Source organism: Chroicocephalus ridibundus, chromosome Z, assembly GCF_963924245.1.
Source record: "Chroicocephalus ridibundus chromosome Z, bChrRid1.1, whole genome shotgun sequence".
NCBI classification, from domain to species: Eukaryota; Metazoa; Chordata; class Aves; order Charadriiformes; family Laridae; genus Chroicocephalus; species Chroicocephalus ridibundus.
In genome coordinates, this window is record NC_086316.1 from 20,072,412 (window position 1) to 20,090,600 (window position 18,189).

At 42.9% G+C, this 18,189-nt stretch overlaps 1 protein-coding gene across 5 annotated transcripts in view; it reads left to right on the forward strand.

Annotated features, from left to right (window-relative positions):
• The first annotated feature begins 553 nt into the window (after nt 1-553).
• The window catches only part of SNCAIP (synuclein alpha interacting protein), a 91,197-nt gene continuing 73,561 nt past the window's right edge, over nt 554-18,189 (forward strand). For 3 of the 5 annotated variants that reach the window (XM_063320793.1, XM_063320799.1, XM_063320797.1), the window contains exons 1-2: nt 613-876; nt 18,059-18,184. The gene's annotated coding sequence lies outside the window, so the exon portion shown is untranslated. The other 2 variants (XM_063320795.1, XM_063320794.1) reach the window with 2 other exon arrangements.

The window sequence follows — 18,189 nt, forward strand, 5'->3', positions numbered from 1 at the left end:
CTCCGCACCGGAGGAGGCAACGGGGGTTTCTCGCCAAGGCAGACGAGACCCGCTCAGGGGGAAGGTGTTCCAGGGTGCCACCGTCTCTGTCGGCGTGAACGGGCGGGAAGCACCGACGCTTTCCAGGTTTTATAGCAGACCAAAAAAAAAAAAAAAAATTAAAAAAACCCCAAACCCTAACAACCCACCCCCAAATCCACCAAGTTTTTATTTTAAACAGATGTGAGCGGATTGAACGCCGTATTTTCAGGTATTTTTAGTGCCAGGCGCTCAGGGTTTGACGACGACGGGGCAGCGCTTGACACGTGCGTAAAACCCGCGGGGGCGGAAGAAGGCACCCACCGCCGGCAACCGCGGGGCGACCGCTCGCCCGGGGGCTCCCGGCGGCGCAGGGCTACCCCCGGCGGCCACCAGGGCCCCCGCGGACTCCTCTCCCCCCCGCACCGGGGGGTGGGGGGCGCCTCCCGTACCGCCCGCCCCCCCCCCCCACTCCCCCCTCCGCCGCCGGTCACGTGGCAGCGCCCCCCGCGCCCCGAGACCGGCATTGTGACGCAGCAGGCCTCCGTCGCGGCGGCGGCGCGAGGAGGCGCGGGCGCGGCGGGGCGGGTGAGTGCCGCCCCCGGGAGCGCGCCCGCCGGGCCGGGCCGGGCGAGGAGCCCGGCGTGCGGCGGGGCCAGCCCCCTCCCGTCCCTGCCGGCCGCTGGCCGGTGGAAGGGCAGGGGCGGAGGGCGGGGCGGCGGGAGCCGGGCCGCTGCCTGCACCGGCGGGGAGTGGCGGGGGGCGGCAGCCGAGAGGCGGCACCTGGGTCCTTCCCCCGTCTCCATCACCCCGCGGCTGCCGTGAAACGGCCGCGGCCGAGCGGAGCGGAGGGGTGAGGTGAGGCGAGGCGAGGGGAGCGGAGAGTAGAGGAGCGGGAGGGGGGCTTTGTTGCCGACGATAACGCCGTCCCCCCGGGGGCGGCGCGGGGCGGGGGGGGGGGGGGCGCGGAGCCGGGCCCGGGGTCCCCCGCGGGGGATGCGGGTAGCGCTGGAGGCGCCCGGTGCCGCTGCGGGCCGTCCCCGGGGGGTGCGGGAGCGGGGGGAGAGGCGGCCGGGGAGGGGGGCGGGAGCGGGGAGCGAGCCCCGGCCCCTGCCATCCCGCTCCGGGGAAGTGCTTTCCGCATGAAATCAGGGCTGAGCGCGGGGGGTTTTGCTGGGGCTGAGCACATACGTGATGTCAGCTCCGCGGAGTGCCGCCGCGAAACCCCCGCGTAGCGCAGCGAGAGCCGCTGACACCCGCAGCCGGCGCAAAATCCGCCTCCGCTCCGCTCGGAGCCCCGCCACCCCGGCGGGGGGGACACAGCCTTCAGCACCCTCCTGCCCCACCGACGTCTGGAAGGAAATCAAGTAGGAGTTGCATGTTCGTAACTGTGGGGCGGCAAAGTTGTCTGGTAGAAAAACTGTGCCTCGGCTTACGCTTGGGTCAGCCCAAGATCGTGTTTTTGCAGCACCAGGGATCAAGCCGTTTTCGTACCCGTATCAGTGAGCGCTTTTATGCGAGCAAATGCAATTCGTATGAAGATAAGCTCGAGGATCAGGTCCTGATGGTGCTGGATACAAACGAGCTCCTAAATGGTCTCAGTCCTCATTGTCAGTGTTACCACCTCAAGGCACTTTCAATGGTTGGCTTAAAGCCACAGCTCTTAGAAAGAGATATTAATCAGTCATAACTGCTTCTCGAAAAGCTCCCCTACCCCAGAACCCACCAAAAAACTGCTAGTGCCTATGGTTCCATAGAAAATCTTGGAAGCATGGCCTCATTGTACACCTCAGTGATCCAAATGCAAAAGGTAGCTTAAAAAGTTTAAAAAAAAATTATTCTGGAGGAAATCACTTGATTGTTGGACGTTTTTGTGAAATTTAAATGGCTGAAGAAAGGGATACAATTGTAGCATAGGAAGACCCAAATTACTTTCTGTCTTGTGCAAATAACTCTGATCCTGCAGTCAGGAATTATGTTGAATGATGTGCATGTATTTAAGTGTGCTGTAGCAGACTTTGATAGTGTCCTGCCCTTACTGAATTTGATGTATGTATGTACTGCATGTACACCTAACGAGCCATAAATAATAAGACCCGTTGCCTTACTGCCACCCGTAAACATGAGCTTCTTCACCCTAAAAATCCTCTGCGACTAGCTCATGGGCTGCCACTTCTCTCTTTGTACTGCTAAGCCTGTGAGCATGCCTGGTGCCATACTGTCACCATATTTTGGATTTTTCTCACCCATATTTCGCACCTAAGCTGGAAACCTGGTCTTGAGAGCAGGTTTGAGGGGTCGCTCAGGAGGGAGTTAAAACACAGTGAGAAGGGGTTTTCATGTGAATAAAACAATTAGAATTTGACCTGTCCAGTTGTCAAGAAGAGACTTGCCTCACCACTATAGTTCCAAAATGGTATAGTAGCTTTTCCTTTAGGTATTCCTTCAGTTAACACATAGGCATAGTGCCCATGCCTGGTGTGAAAAGGCTCCCTTTGTAAGGTGTGGTATATTTCATTTTTCTGTGTTTTCCTGTGTCAAAGACTGACTTATGCAAACTGACTGTTCCACTTCACTCAGTCACTAATGGTATCTTAAACCAGCAGTTCATTCATTTTTCAGATCTTTGTCGTTTCTGATCTGTGTCATTGACTCAATGTGCCGTACAAAGCAAATGTGGCTTGTAGCTTGTTGAAAAAGTGGGTAAAATAGAATTATATCAGAAGAAGGGTTCATTGAAGAGTTATCTCCAAATCCAAGGAGCCTGTAAGAGACCAGCCTGTTAAAAAACCGCCTTGTTTGAGTGTGTAATCCAGTGTGGGCTACTCAAAATACTTTAAGTGTCATTTTGGCATAAGGAGGTGGACAGTCTTTCAGGTAAGGAAGTCCTATAGAAGATAGTCAATTATATTAGCTAGAATCTGTCAAGACAGCAACGTGGTAAGTAAGTATGGTGTGATTTCTTCAGGGGCAGCTTCTGAGTTTACAAAGAGCTGTGTGTAAAAGGTAGACTGGTTGGAGAAGGTGACTGAGTGGTACCTTTGGAGATGCAGTCCCTCCCCTGAATACTGTGAGTGAGCGATAGGTCACTTTGCATTTATTTTTTTCATGTCTGGAAAACCATAATCCCAAATATCTACAAATTTTGTAACCACTTTTTGACAAGGCATCCGCAGAGCTTCAAGAAGCTTGGAAGTGTTTCTTACTGCCCCTCTGCTTCCCAATTGTCTGGTCTTGCTGGGATCCGAAACCAGTCCCCATGCGAACTCCATAGGTCCAAGAATAATTCTTCCAACACGTACCTGAGGTGGGATACCACTTGCCTGCACTGGTACAGCTCTCCTTCTCACGCAGTCCTCTTCCAGGATGTCCCAGGCCCCTGTTGTCTCTACACCTGCAGCAGACCCATCCTGCTTGGACACTTGCCTGATTAGAACCAGGAAGGGGAAAGTGTGACAGCCCTGCTGCGGCCGCTCTAGTTTCTATCCTCTGAAATGGAGACACGTGGGAAGTGCTGCCTCCACACTGTGTGAGATGCCAGCAAGAAAGGGGAGCACAGCCAGGGGCAAGGCTGGTGGGGTGACTCAACAGGAGCACAAAAGTCACGTTGGCAGTAGTGCAGGGATGATGGTACTCGTGGTCCTGGCATCATTTAATGTCATGTATGCGTGGAGTGGTGATGCTGCACCTCACAAGCACAAGCACCAGTAGTTCCAGTGGCCTTTGTGGGGTGCAGCATGTTATCTCTCCTCACCCTTTTTTTTTAATGTTTCAGCTGACTAGATGGGATGTACAGCAGAGCTTTATTTCCACCCCTGTCTGTCTCTGATTACATGCACAGAGCTCCAGAAGCAACCCATGAATCACAAGCATGTTTACGGGAGCGAGGAGGGAAAGAGAAGGGAACAATTGCCATTTTTATTTCAGTTTTATTAGGTAGGCCTACATCTATTTCAGGTTACAGTTGAAGGTAAAATGCCAGAAGGAGAATATTCTCATCCTTCCTTATTCAGCCGTGTTAATTAATGCTAAGTGAAATGAAGTTCATATTTTCCAGGTGAAAGTCTTTGTAAGGAACCCGTTTGCCAATGCTTTACTGTGTATTGCTTAGAAAACACAGTGATTTTGTCCAGTTGAAATACATATGTTCATTGTCAAGATGAAAAATATGTTAAAAAAAGTTGAGAAGTATTAGATTTTGGAAGGGTGAGTAGTTGTTCTTTTCAACTGTTGTCAGAATAAGACCATAACTAAACTAAAGGAAATAATGCTTAGACAATTGGCAAGAGGACTTGGAGGAGTGTTGTGTCTGTGCTCTCTCTTTTTCTGGCAGATCTGTCTGTTTCTCAAAGGAGGGAGAGAAGATAGGCTTACATGGAGCAGGTGCATAGTAAACACAGGGGAATTTCTCTTTAAATGCAAATGTGGTTATAGAATGGATTTATATGCGCAGTAGAACCATTGGAAACAAGAAAATAGAACATGTGCATCAGATACCTTATTGATTTAAGGTCTCAAGAGAGTTTGCAACTGAAGGGGAGAAAAGTAATTAATTAATTATTGTGGTAAAAATATGACCTGCTGCTTACCTGTCTAAGGTGGAACTGTAATTTCATCTTCTAAGGTAAAATTCCAAGTGATTCAGAGATCTGAAGATCATAGAGGTATCAAAGAGAAGTACAATTCCGCTGTCATAGTTTGGCAGTTGGGGCAACTCTTCACTAGGTATATTTTCCTGTATGTTAAGGAGCATTTAGAAAGGCTTATTTTGAATATGAATGTGGTTGATTTGCAGTTTATAAAGAATTACTGAATAATGCTTGAAAATGTGTTTTTTTTTCCTGGTTAAATCATAGCATTAGGTTTGGAAGGTTTGCTGTAAGCGTTTCCTTTTCAGTTCCGTTTCCTCCCCAGTTCTTGTTTGCAGTCAAACTGCTGGCATTATTTTTCTTTGTTTATACTGGAGAAAAAGGCATTGTCTCACTTATCTTTTAAACTCAATACAGTGTGTTACATGACCTCTCCTTGTGTATAAACCCTCCCCGCTCTCCCCCCGGTCTGTTTTATTGTTACTGTATCAATCTGGAACTTACCATTCAAAATTAAATTCTAATCAGGAACTTAACACTTCCCTTCAACCCCCCCATTTTAGCAAACTTGTTTACGTCTGTGAGTAAAAATCAGGCTGTGCTGCATAGCTTTCTCACATGTGCGCGACAAGGGTGTGCACATGATTATGATTTGAAGCGATACTGCTCTGCTGGTTATTCATCCATGTAGCTCTTCTGCTGGGTCTGGCCACACTGGCTGGCATTTTTTCTTAAGAAATAGAAAGTACGTTTAACTGTCCAGACTTAAGAATGTATAACTGCAAGTATGTTTATACATGCACATAGGTATCTCGTGTTCTCCTTTGCTAAAATACAACTGTAAATGTTCTGCCTTTCGTGTGCTGCGCTGTCAGTTCCAGTTGAGTCACAGTAGTAAATTTATGAAGGGCCTAAGAATTGCTTTTGAATTGGCTCAAGATTTTAAATATTGAAGTTGTCAGCATGTTGAGAGATTTATTTGAATATTTGTAAATGCTGTGTCCAAGATGTTTTTAAAACCAAAACAACAACAAAAAACCAAAACAACAAAACCCCAAACAAAATAAAGCAAAATAAAACCAGTAAATATACTGCACACAGAAACAGGAGTGCTAGCAAGGTAAATAAGCTGCATGCCACATTCCGTGACCCACACTTCTGATGTGCTCAGCCTAAGTTTTGTGCTCATTTCTCCTCCTGCACATTCAGAGAGTCTTAAGGTATGTGTCCTAATTATGTTAAATACTGGGATATTATCATTTTGCAAACTCATATGTTGAGAACTGGATAAAGCACAATATTTGTGCTTGTTGCTAGGATGTGGGCAAAAACTTACGTTGAGTTACAGAATGGAATCACCAGGAAATTGAGTTATACTTACATCATTAATTATTTGCTTTTCATTAACCTAAACCAGATTTTGAATTAGAGGTGAAGGCATTTATGGCAGCTAAATGTAAGGAACTTTGAATAAATACCGTCATCTTGAACTCTGCCAATGCTTTTCACTTCGTATCTGCAGAATCATAGTTACCTGGGCCCCTTGACAAACATTGTTCATGTTTAAGTTAATGGTCATCCTTGTGGTAGGCGTGAATGGAGTGAGGCAGTGTACCCATGGAACAAACAACAGGTTAGAAAAAGGAGGACTCGGCTTTTCACTGTCCTTTTGAATATGACACCTTCTACAACGTCTTGGTGTGATGCTTGCTTAAAGCAATTTGATAGCATAAATTTTAGGAGTTTGTTTGTATTCCTCTGTATACGTCTTTGTATTAGTTATCTGCATATGGCATTTTATCTTTTCCGTAGGTAAAAGAGAACTACCTTTTAAAGTCTGATAATGCTAAGAGTAGTTGCTTTTATGATTGAACAGGCCAGATCTTGGAAAAAATGCTGTCAAAGCAATTAGTTGCATCTTAAAAGAGAACTACATTTGTAATACGGTGTTACAGAGCGCATGGTGCAGTTCCAGAAATTAATGGTTGGAGGTTTTGCATTTAGTTCAACATGTTCCTTTGTGTTAGTGTCCCATGTTGTATTTTTGATAAATAGTAATGATACTGCTTTTGGTGATAAGTTGACTCTTAATTCTAGATTCAGGAAGCCTCTGTTTACAAATAGCTCAATACAACGTTTCTTGGAACAGAGTTTTGTGAGAACCAGTATCTGAGAGATTAGTATAAAATCATTACTTATTTTTCAGCATTATGAATCTGCTACTGCTGTATATGACACAGATTTAGCAATCATCTCAGCTGCTGGGTAGTGCTTTCAAAAGCATTGATAATGTCAGTCTAATGGGTAGGTGTTTCACACCATGCTTGGCAACTTTAGCTATCGTTCTCTGAGACTGAACAGACAGCAATTAAACTTTCACCCACTTCTTTAGAGTTGTTCTTGAAGGTCATAGATGAAGCACATTGGCAAACAGTGTAATGGAAACTGTGTTTCTGCTCTTTAATGTGATGGTCCCTATGCGGAGGAGTTAACTGTTGCCTCCCTGCCCTTCCTAGTGAAGCGCTTCATGAATCGGATCTGAGATGAAATGGCTGGAACAGCCCTGCCCGATGATGGGAGGTTTAGCTGTGATTGAGTGCCGAGATGCCCAGGGCCAGGCGGCGAAGCAGAGCACGACTGTGCACGTGCTCAAGGTTTCCACAGAGAGACAGGCAGCAGCATGGGATTTTTATCCCTGCGCCCAGAATTTTCTGTATTTCACTAGCTCGCTTCTTCCCGTGGTAGATTAGCCCATATGTAATCCCCGCTGCTGTGATCTGATTCTGACCAGAACTTTAACTGTCTGAGTCAACACCAGCTTGTGTGTCTTTATACTCTCCTCATAAGGCAGCTAAGCGTGCTGAAGAACTGCATTCCTTCTTAACTTGTCTTCTGGATGTGATTTAGCAAAATGCACACAGAATCTCCCTGGAGTGAATCATTCCTTACGCAGTCAGTTTAAGAATGTGCGTAAATCCGCTTGGTCACTTGCTGGACAAATGGTAGTTAGCCCTCCCTGAGAGGGTGTAGTGTCTGTAGTAGTTTGTAGAGGACGTAGTGTTGCAGCTGTACAGCACACCACTGTTTGAGGGGAGGCGGTCCTGAGTTTGAAGGACTTTATCATCTCCTGGGTTTCTGCATCACCGTAGCTTCTGCCCCTGGTAGCAGCAGTAGTGGATGAAGGCATTGTTAGTATCTTGATGTTCTTCTCAAAGGACTGACCTTGAAACAGATAACTAATGGTTAGAGCTCCGACATCTGGCGTTAGTACTTTATGAAGAGGAATGAGCGCCATTTACAGGTGACACAGCTGCCTGTGGAGTCTAACAGTGTCTCTTCATTAGACAGTAAAGCTGGGTGAGTCGCTGTGCCTCAAGGATGAGGTTAATCTGGCCCAACTCAGTGAATCCCCACAGGAAGGGCTGACCAGCACATGTTACTGTGTCCTCCAGGAGTACAAGGGAAGCAGGTTGTGTAGGGGGAGGAATTAGCCCTGCTAATACAGTTTAGCAAAATGGACACTCTCTCCAGCATGTGTTCCTCATCAGGTCCCATATGCTTTACGGTATGTTCCCAGGCTTTGCTTTTTGCAAATGCAGTTTTTAGATGAAAGTATCTACAGTAGCACTATTTCTGGATGTGTCTACACTGCAATCGAGTAGTGCGATTGCAGGACATGCAGACAGATCTGTACTAGCTTTGATCTGTATGTGATGTGAAGACATGCCAGCCTAGACTTAAGAGAGGGCTGTCCAGGCCTTCTGGACAGATTGTTAAGCCATGCTGAAGTCTGCTTTCATCTGTCTTCACTGCTATTTTTAACCGTGCTATCTAGATTAACACTACCGTGGATACTCCTACACATGCTGACATAAATCCACAACTGCATGCCCACTGCTTCCCTACAGTGTTGTCGGTGGATGCTCTTCATCTGGGTGTGTGTCCCTTATTCTTTGTACCGAGACAGTCTAGTTCTCTTTTCCACTGAGTTTAGTTGTTCATTTCACAATTTAATTCCTCTCTGTAAGGAATTATAGAAAGAGCAACAGAGTGTAGGAGAGACTTCTGGCAATTTTCCACTCCAAAAATTCATTTTATAGTCTCTATTCCAAGTCTGATTGTTAAGCTCAGCCTTAAAGAACCTCCAGATCTAGGCTACACGTTTTTTGCAAGTGTTAAAATCCAGATGAGAAACCAGGTTGACGGAGCAACGTTAGAAAGTTGTTGTTTTAAAATGTTCTTTATGAAAGCATTGAATCTAGAGCACGGTTATGTGAAAAAAAAAAAGTGAATTTGTATGAAAAATATCAGCAATGACTGTAAGTTGGTTATCGTATATAAAATACGCTCCAACTTTATTAAAAGGATCTGAATATATTTTTAAGAGTATTAACATTTATGGGTTTTGAACATTGCAAGGAAGAGCCCTGCACTACTGAGAGTTTCTTGTTGTTTTGTTTTGGGGTTTTTTGTTTTGGTTTGGGTTTTAATGGGTGTAAAAGGGTTGTTTTTACTTTGTCAGTGAGATTAATTGTTAAGTTAGTCCGCAGTCTTGTCAATGAAGTGTGCTTCTAATTAAGGTACCATGTTTTAAGAGTAAAGTTTGACAAAAGCAAGTATACTTGCATATCAGATTTTAGTATTTTTTATTCAGAAATAGACTTTTATTTCCTCATTAAAAACCAAGCAACCAACCAAACAAGACTGCATGAAACAGCAAAACTGATATGTATCTAAGGATGTAATGTAAAAAGATCTGTTGAGTCTCCAATTCTTTTACTGTGCAATTTTCATGCTATTTAACAAAGACAAGGGAGAAAACATGGCTTGAAAATTGAAGTTAGGACACAAAAAGATGAATTCGTGCAAATTTTTTTCATGACAGAAATATTTCACATAAAAGCGAGTATTGTCAAACAAAGAGGAATACAAAATAGACTCTACAAAGGCATATATTTCTGTGACATGAGACACACTGTAGAGGAGTAAGGTGAAGCTGAGCTTTTCAGCCTGGTGGAATGTTGCAGATTACTTATCTGCCAAGGAAATGTTTTGTTTCTAGATAAATGGTTGAACTGAAATAAATAAAATATTCCCTCATCTTTCCTTAAACAGCTGTTTAAAAAAAGTATTTCTTATGCCTGTCCTTGACACCTTTCTGAGGAAAAAGAACAGCCTTGGCTCACCGGATGGAGCATAAGTATGCAAGCACATACCAGCTAAACCTGGTTCTAGCACCATGTGGTCTTGAATAAATTATCTAATTCTTTTCACTTATCCACCTATAAAATGAGCAGAAAATATATTAGGGAATTGCAGTAGCAGAATTGTCAATACCAACATCTTTTTGTAATACGGAGATCTAACAATGCCTAACGTTTTTCATTATGAAAAAGATTCATCCTTTTCCTGAACAGCTCCAGCACTTTCACAGTTTGAAGGTGCTAGAGGCTGAATGTATCTCCCGTGGTGTACTTAGTCTTCCTTAGTCCCCTCAGTGGTCCTGTGTAATGCTAGGGGAGCCCTCCCACAGGACTGTGCACTGCACAGATAGCTCATCATGTGCCAGAAGTGGAGAACTTGGTGTCTTCTTTTGATTGAAACTCCTTCAAAGAAAAAAGCCATCACTGGAAATTACATGAATAGTTAAAAGATTTGTGGTTGTCACGAAGTCAGGTGCTTTTAAATTAAAAAATGGGAGAGCCATTTTGTGGTGTCTTCACTTTTCCCCTTTTTGGCAGATTGCATGGTGGTCAGGGATGTTTAGCTGATAGCCTTGGCTCATTTGTTAATGGAGCTGGAAGGAACATAGATAACAGGGTAAAGAAATGGTACAGGGGACCTGGTTACACAGAACATGGAAAAGGCTGAAGTACTGAATGCCTTCTTTGCCTCAGTGTTTTCTCACAAGACTGGCCTTCAATGAGGGGAGGTTGGAGCAAGGAAGATGTACCCTTGGTGGAAGAGGATCAGGACAAGGAATACTTCAGCTAACTGAACATACGTAAATCCATGGACCCTGATGATGTGCGCCCATGGGTCCTGAGGGACCTGGCAAATGTCATTGTGAGGCCACTCTCAATAGTCTTTGATCAGTCATGGTGACAGGGATAAGTACCTGAAGACTGGAGGACAGCAAATGTCACCCCCATCTTCAAGAAGGGCAAGAAGGAGGACCCAGGGAACTACAGGCGGGTCAGCCTCACCTCAGTTCCTGGGAAGATGCTCAAGCAGCTAATCCTGAAAACCATTTCCAGGCACATGAAGGACAAGAAAATCATCAGTAGTAGTGAGCATGGTGGGGAAGTCAGCCTTGACCAACTCAATAGACTTCTATGATGAAATATCTAGCCTGGTAGATGAGGGGAGAGCAGTGGTTAGTGTCTACCTAGGCTTCAGCGAGGCCTTTGATACTGTCTCCCATAAGATCTTCACAGGGAAGCCGTTTGTGTACTGGCTGGATGAGCAGTCAGTGACATAGGTCAACAACTGGCGGTATGGACACATCTAGAGGGTCATGACCAGTGGAACAAAGTCTAATTGGAGACCAGTGACTAGCAGTGTATCCCAGGGGTCAAGTCCTGTTTAACATCATCATTAATGAGCTGGATGATGAGATGAAGTGCACCCTCAGCAAGTTTGCAGGTGACACAAAACTGGTTGGAGTGGCTGATACGCCAGAGGGTCATGCTGCCAACCAGAGGGACCTCAACAGGCTGGAGAAGTGGGCGGAGTAGTGCAGAGCCCTGTACCTGGGGAGGAACAACCCCCCACACCAATATATGCTGTGGGCCACCCAGCTGGAAAGCAGCTTGTCAGAAAAGGAGCTGGTCATCCTGGTGGATACCACTTTGAACACAGGAGACCAGTGTGCCCTTTTGGCAAAGGCCAATGGTATCCTGGGCTGCACTGGACAGAGTATGTCCAGCAGTGAGTCAACAGTGAGTGAGTGATCCTTCCCCGCTACTCAACACTGGGGTTCCCACTATGAGAGAGACGTGGACATGCTGGACAGAGTCCAACAAAGGGCCGCAAAAATGACTATGAGGTTGGAGCATTTCACATGAGAAAAAACTGAGAGATCTAGGACTGTTCAGCCTAGAGGAGGAAGGCTCAGGGTGAGACCTCATCAATAATATAAATACCTGCAGGGAGGGTGCAAGGAGGTTGGAGCCAGGCTCTTTCCAGCGGTGCCCAGCAACAGAAAAAGGAGCAACAGGCACACTCTAGAACACAGGAGGTTCCTTCTGAACATCTGGAAACACTTCTTCACTGTGAGGGGGACCAAGGACTGGCACAGCTTGCCCAAGGAGGTGGTGCAGTCTCCATCCTTGGAGATATTCAAAAAACATCTGAACATGGTCCTGAGCAACTGGCTTTAGCTGGTGCTACTTGAGCATGCAGGTTGGACCAGATGACCTTCAGAGGTCCCTTCCAGCCTCAACTGTTCTGTGTATTTCTGTGAAACGCTGCGAGGAGACATTATAATTAATACAGACAAGGCAACACTGACTAGCCTGTGTCTCTGCTTCTGTGACGGTGGCTTTGCATGGTGCTAAGTATGAAACCCAAATCATTATATAGCAGGTACCCATGAAAGCTGTATGCTTTCACATTTAGGTTGTCTACATTGAGCCTTTCAGCGTCTGATATGTAGAAGAAATGAACTGGAGTAAGAGCTGTCTCCCGCTTCTGGCAGCGATCAGCACAGTCTGGAGATAGGGACAGATAGGCGGGTACTCCCATGTCCTGTTTCTGATCCTGGCCCTTCTGGTGTGTTATTCTGTGGCTTCCCATAAGTCCCTTTGTCACTGTTTCCAATTTCTGAACGGGGATAATAATGCGCTCTCATCTTGTAATGGGGATTGTGAACGAATTAATGAATGTTTGTGAAACACTTGGACAATACTGATGGGCATCCTTGAAAAAGCAGTAAAGGTACAAAGGATCTTCCATTCACTACAGGGCTTGGACAGACTAAAGTAAACAATACTAGCTAAATGCTGGATGGGGGAAAAGAAGAAAGGGGAATAGCCACATGATATTTCTGAGAAGTTCTGGTTTTGCCCTGCATGAGGTAGATATCCTTTTGTAAAACATTAGTGTATCAAAATCAGTACAAGCAAATGAATGTCCCATGCATCAGTTTTGTAACCTTGTGGGTTTTGATGTAGTGAGGTTTATTTTTTAACATAGTTTCAAAAACGTAATTCAGTGTTTGTAAGGGGTTTTAGGAATCTCTGAAAGAAGCCACCAACAATGTTACAGTGTAAAATAATATTACCACTTCAATAGTTGGCACTCCTGCCATCATCTCATCCCACGCGTTTGTTAGAGCACTAATATCTGCACAACTGAGCACTAATACTGGGTCGTATCCACTGCCTGTGTCATTTAAAACAAGTAGTATTGGATAGCAGTATTGTAGGTAGCGGTGGAAGTACAGTTGCAGTCTATTTCTGATTTCTCAAATGGAAAAATAATGACAGTTTCAGAAGACTACATTCTGATCACAGGGGCATGGATGTTTCTGGAGAATAATTTAGCTGTTCTTCACTAAATCTTCCAGTTTCCACCAAACTGTAACTGAAATAAAAGGTTGTTGTTTGACACTGCTTAAATTTACAGTAGTTTACACTACTTCAAAGAATTTTTACAAATAACATCATAGGCTATGTCTAGGGAATAAAGTATGAAAAATTGTCAAGTTTTTGTCCTTTCTTCATTTTAGCTTTATCAAAATATATTTGCATAGATGTTAATGGTCAAGTGTCATTGCTAATTATGAGAGAAGTTAATATTTGCAGTAAAATTAAGTGCTTTTTAATAGTATTTGTTTGCTTTAAAAGTAAATACCTGCCTACATTTGACTGGATGCACAAATATATGTATACAGTCAAATTTGTGTGAATCATCAAGTAGTCTTAAATGAAAGTGGGCTGGTCTGAGTGACAAGGAGATTGTGTTCTCGTGAGTGAGTTTTTGAGTCCAAGGTTTGGGGTTTTGGCCCATGGCCACAATATGTGCAGATATATGCTCTGCCTAAGGCTGACTCATCTCCCACATGGAATTGTAGTGCTGGTTACCCGCTGGTGCCCCAGTTCCTGACCGTGAGCAAAACCCACTTTGCATCAACGGGAAGTTTCACTTTGAAATCTGGAGTATTACAGTTTGTTAAGAGTTTAGCCACTGAATGTCCTAGTGAATTTCAGTGCGCAGAGGATGGGACAGTAGAGTTGGTTGTCCAAAAGGTAAAAAAGAGGGGGAAAAAAAAGGGTGCAGGTGGAGGACGGAGTAGGAAAGTGGTTTGACCCTCGTTGCAGAGAAAACAGGCCTCCCACATGTGAGCAGGGCAGTGTGTAGACTTCACACAAATGGTGGATACACTTGACATACTGTGACCCTTGCAGGGAATGTTACTTACAGGGGAGTTTTCCCTTGAATTTCCAATTAAAGCTCACATGAAGCAAAAAATCATCATGGGACAAAATGCAGGATATATATTTTGGCAGGCAAATGTAAATGAGGCAAGTTCTAAATTTCTAACTTCAAATGCAGCATTTGAATGTTACAAACTTAAGAGAATACTGTTTGGCATTAGTTCTTTCCAGGATATTTCTAAAAGTAATTGAACAGACCACTATAGGACTACAAGGTGTTGAAATTCTAATGGATGATTATTGAATTTGGATTGAGGAACTTAAATGAGAAAATGAAAGATGCAGGGAAGTGCTTGAAAAACGCCTTTTTCTCATCCTAAAAATAATAATTAAAAAAACCCAAAACCCAATGTGACCTAACAGATGCTTTCAGCATTCAGAATATATTGAGCAAAGATACCTCATATTACTTGGTTTATTGAAACAACAGTTATAAATGAAATGTGTTCTTCAATGAAAAAAAGCAGCTTAGGAAGATTTATGGGGATGGTATACTGATTAAATTAATTCAACATTTTTCTTGATCAGTGCCACTGCAGAAGGTGAATAAGGGTGTTGCATGGCATTAAGGAGACAAACTAAAGCCAGGATTTGAGCACTGCGTCCCAAAACTGCACTGTCAGATACTACAATTTAAATGAAGTGATTGTACGGAGAGCAGAAATTTATGAAAGATCATTGCCCCAGTGCTGCTGCCATTGATTCAGTGGAAAAAGGAGAGACCTCGGTTTCTGATTTTAAATGAGAGTGCAATGAGTCACATCTGCTTTATTAAAGATGTTGACACAGAATTCCCCACCTCCCCCCAAACCAACGCGTGGTTTGGAAAGGCTGAGTTCTGCTATGCTTGATTTCATCCTAATATAAGTGCTGGAGCCTGCATTAGCAGTCGTAGTTGCCATAAGCCCTTTGCTGCTTTGTCTTACTCCAGGGCCAAGTATCTGGTTCTTTGTAGATGCTGTTACTAGGGTGTATTATTTTTGGATTTTTACACAAGAACTAGGCTACCAAAAGAAGGTATCTTTTTTATTTCTGTAGTTCATGAACTTGCAACAGTCCCTGCAGATGTTGAATATTCATTGCCTTTGCCAAAAGACTTTGGAAGTTGTGAATGCTTTTACGGCACAGTACTTTTCAAATTGTACCTGGAGTAAACTGTTGTTAAAGCAAAGTATTGTGCAGGTTTGTATGGATCACTTCCTTCTGAAGTTGATTTGGAATCATACGTAACCGTTAATTTCCTGAATGTTATGTTCAATTCTCCTAAAAATGCATGTCTCACAAGTCTTGCACGAGTAAAGACAAGGACAATGCGTACACTCACACACACTTTCTCACGTGGTGTTTCTTTAGTTTGGTAAAGTTTTACTTTGCTACAGAGTGGTTTTAGGTGACACATGGACTTTATACTTTCAGGCACCGTGTAGGACAGAATGGTTGAATTTTCGTTTTTCTGTGTGTTTTCCATACAGAATAAGTCATGGTTGTTATCTTGACTAATGACTTATGGTACATTATGAAGCTTGATAAGGAATGTAGAAATGCAAAGCACGACATCGTTAGTATTCAAATAGTTAATTCCTTCTTATTTGACAATGTCACTGAATAGCTGCACAAGGCTCTGCTCTTTCTTTGCTTACATTAGCAGTGTACTGATTGTGTCAAATAATTTAGGAGTCCTGTCAGCTGATCTCCCAATTGTCATTTAGTAGTTGCCTCCTGAATTAAAGAGAACGAATAAGCACTGGCTTTAATGTTGAGTGCACTGTATTTCAGTCGCTTGTATTCTTTGAAATAATGAAGTGAACTGCAAATAATCTTGACATGAAATAGCACAGCATTTTATGTCTCTCTTTCAATGTTCCAAGCAACCATGACTTGATCCATATAAGTCTTTGATTCAGTCTCAAATCTAAGTTTAATGGAGGATTTACAGAAATGTTGAACAGCACTAGTATTCTTACATGATTGATGCAGTGTTCTATATATATTTTACAGTTCTGCATTATAAATTATTTGGTGTTTTAGTATTAAAAACAGATGACAACCTATAGCTTTAGTATTATGTATGCATAGAAGATGGATATATACCCATACATACTCTGTGTATCTGTGATTGCTGAATCTCTAGACTATATTAAAATGTATTATTCATTTCTGCCAACAATCATGAGTCAGTGGAAAATAATGGGCGCAATCATTTGAAAAATGCGCATTCACAATTTACTTGTATTCATCTCAAAGTTCAGACTGCAGATGTGTAACCATTCTTTTTACTGTTCTCAGTGATGCGTGTAAGCCTCCTGAGGATTCGCATTTATGAACTTCCTGCATTGCCATTGGTATTTAAAGTAGAACAGATAGGTAACATGAAATAAAATTTATTTCTGCCATAGAATTTACTGATATGAGGTAGTTATAAAAAAAATCAAAATCAACACAGCCTGATTTTGTTAGTTCAGCTGCTGTATTTTCACTTGTAAAGTCATAAATTCAATTTGCAATGGGCTTTCCCTAGTAATTGCAAATATTGTATGTGTGTTTTCTCCAAGGAGTCACACTTTGGAGTAGAAGTGGCTTTTTTCCTAAAATTTTGCAGGAAGTAGAGGAAAAAAAAGATCAGTATCTTTTAAGCTTACTTTATTAAGCAAGTTTTTCTGGTCAGATTTCATGTTTCTAAAATGAGTAAAGAACAGAATTGTTAATTCCCGATGTTTCTGCTCAATCATAATTTTCCATGGAAAGCTATGTCATACACAATCTCCTGATCTGTATGGGAATATATTATTTTAACCTGGGTTTGGTGATAGCGTTAAATTACAGACATTCAAAACAAATGTATCTGAAGAATTCTTTGGGTAGCTCTGCTTAGGAAAATATTTTTAAAGCACAGAGGGGGTACAATGAACTAGTTACTAGCTGCGCAATTTAAACTTGAGCCTTTGTACATTCATTGCTCCAAAATATATCAATGGCAGATTTCCCACTGCTGTGCATGTGCTGTTTTATTTCCCATTGTTCCAGATTGTGCTTCTGGTCTAATTTAATCTTCTTCATAGCTTGATAGGATATGTTCAGTTATTTTTTGTTTTGTTTTAGTCCATTCATTGATATTATATCCTTTATATTTTTCACAATTTCAAAACGTAAAGGAAAAAGCCCTTTTGTAGATCTTGTTAACAGAGCTGCTTTTTACATATTGCTGAGATCTTGCAATTTCAGAGGTTGTTTTGGTTATGGGGATAGCGCAGTGTGATTAATCGTAAATTCAATCTTATTAGAACCTGCATAAGAAAATACTGCATTATCAATCCATTGCTGTAATTTTGGCTCTTGGAACAGATTGGAATCCAGATTAAGAAAAACATTTTTTTTCTTCTTCTTTTTTTTAATTTTAAAAACATGTTAGGATTGATTGCTGTGATGAGGGAGAAAGTGAAAACGATGTTTTAACTACAGGTATAGTGTAACATAATGTTCCCTAAGTGTATTTTAGATCTCCAACTGCAACATGAAAAATGCAAGTTTCACCAGGACCAACAGGCACAAAAAATATTTTCCTGTAAATGCAGTGGTTTAAACCAAACAGGTTGCTTGAAAAATTACAGCACTTACAAAATCGTTAAAAAATATTTGCAGATTACAATTTTTTTAGACATGGGCCTCCATCCAGGGTGGCAACATAATAAATAACCTGCTTTGAGGGAGATTGGTTCCATAAAATTAAGAAAGTGAAAAAATCAACAGCGCTGTGTTTACATCACCATAATTCTGCAGAGTGAAGGAAGTGATTCTCTTTCTTGCTTTGAAAACTAAATTTAGTGCACATTAAGAAAGAGAGAGTAATCTTTTTTTTTCTTTGCATCCCCTACTCACACCCCGTGGAGTACTCGAAGGAGCCCTGTCCTGGCTGAGAGAGGTGGTGGTTTGGAGCCAGCACAGCTGATGCCAGAACCGTTAGGTCATTCATTGGTGAAAGCAGGAGAATAATCAGTGCTTGCTCTTTTCTAGACTGAAAAGGAGCTTTTCACATTTCTGAACTGGAAAGTGCGCATATGTCATGACATCGGGGGGCTAAAGTATCTTCCCCGGAGTTCAGTTTTGGAGACTGGCTGATTTGGCAGCTCTGGTTTTCAGGTGGG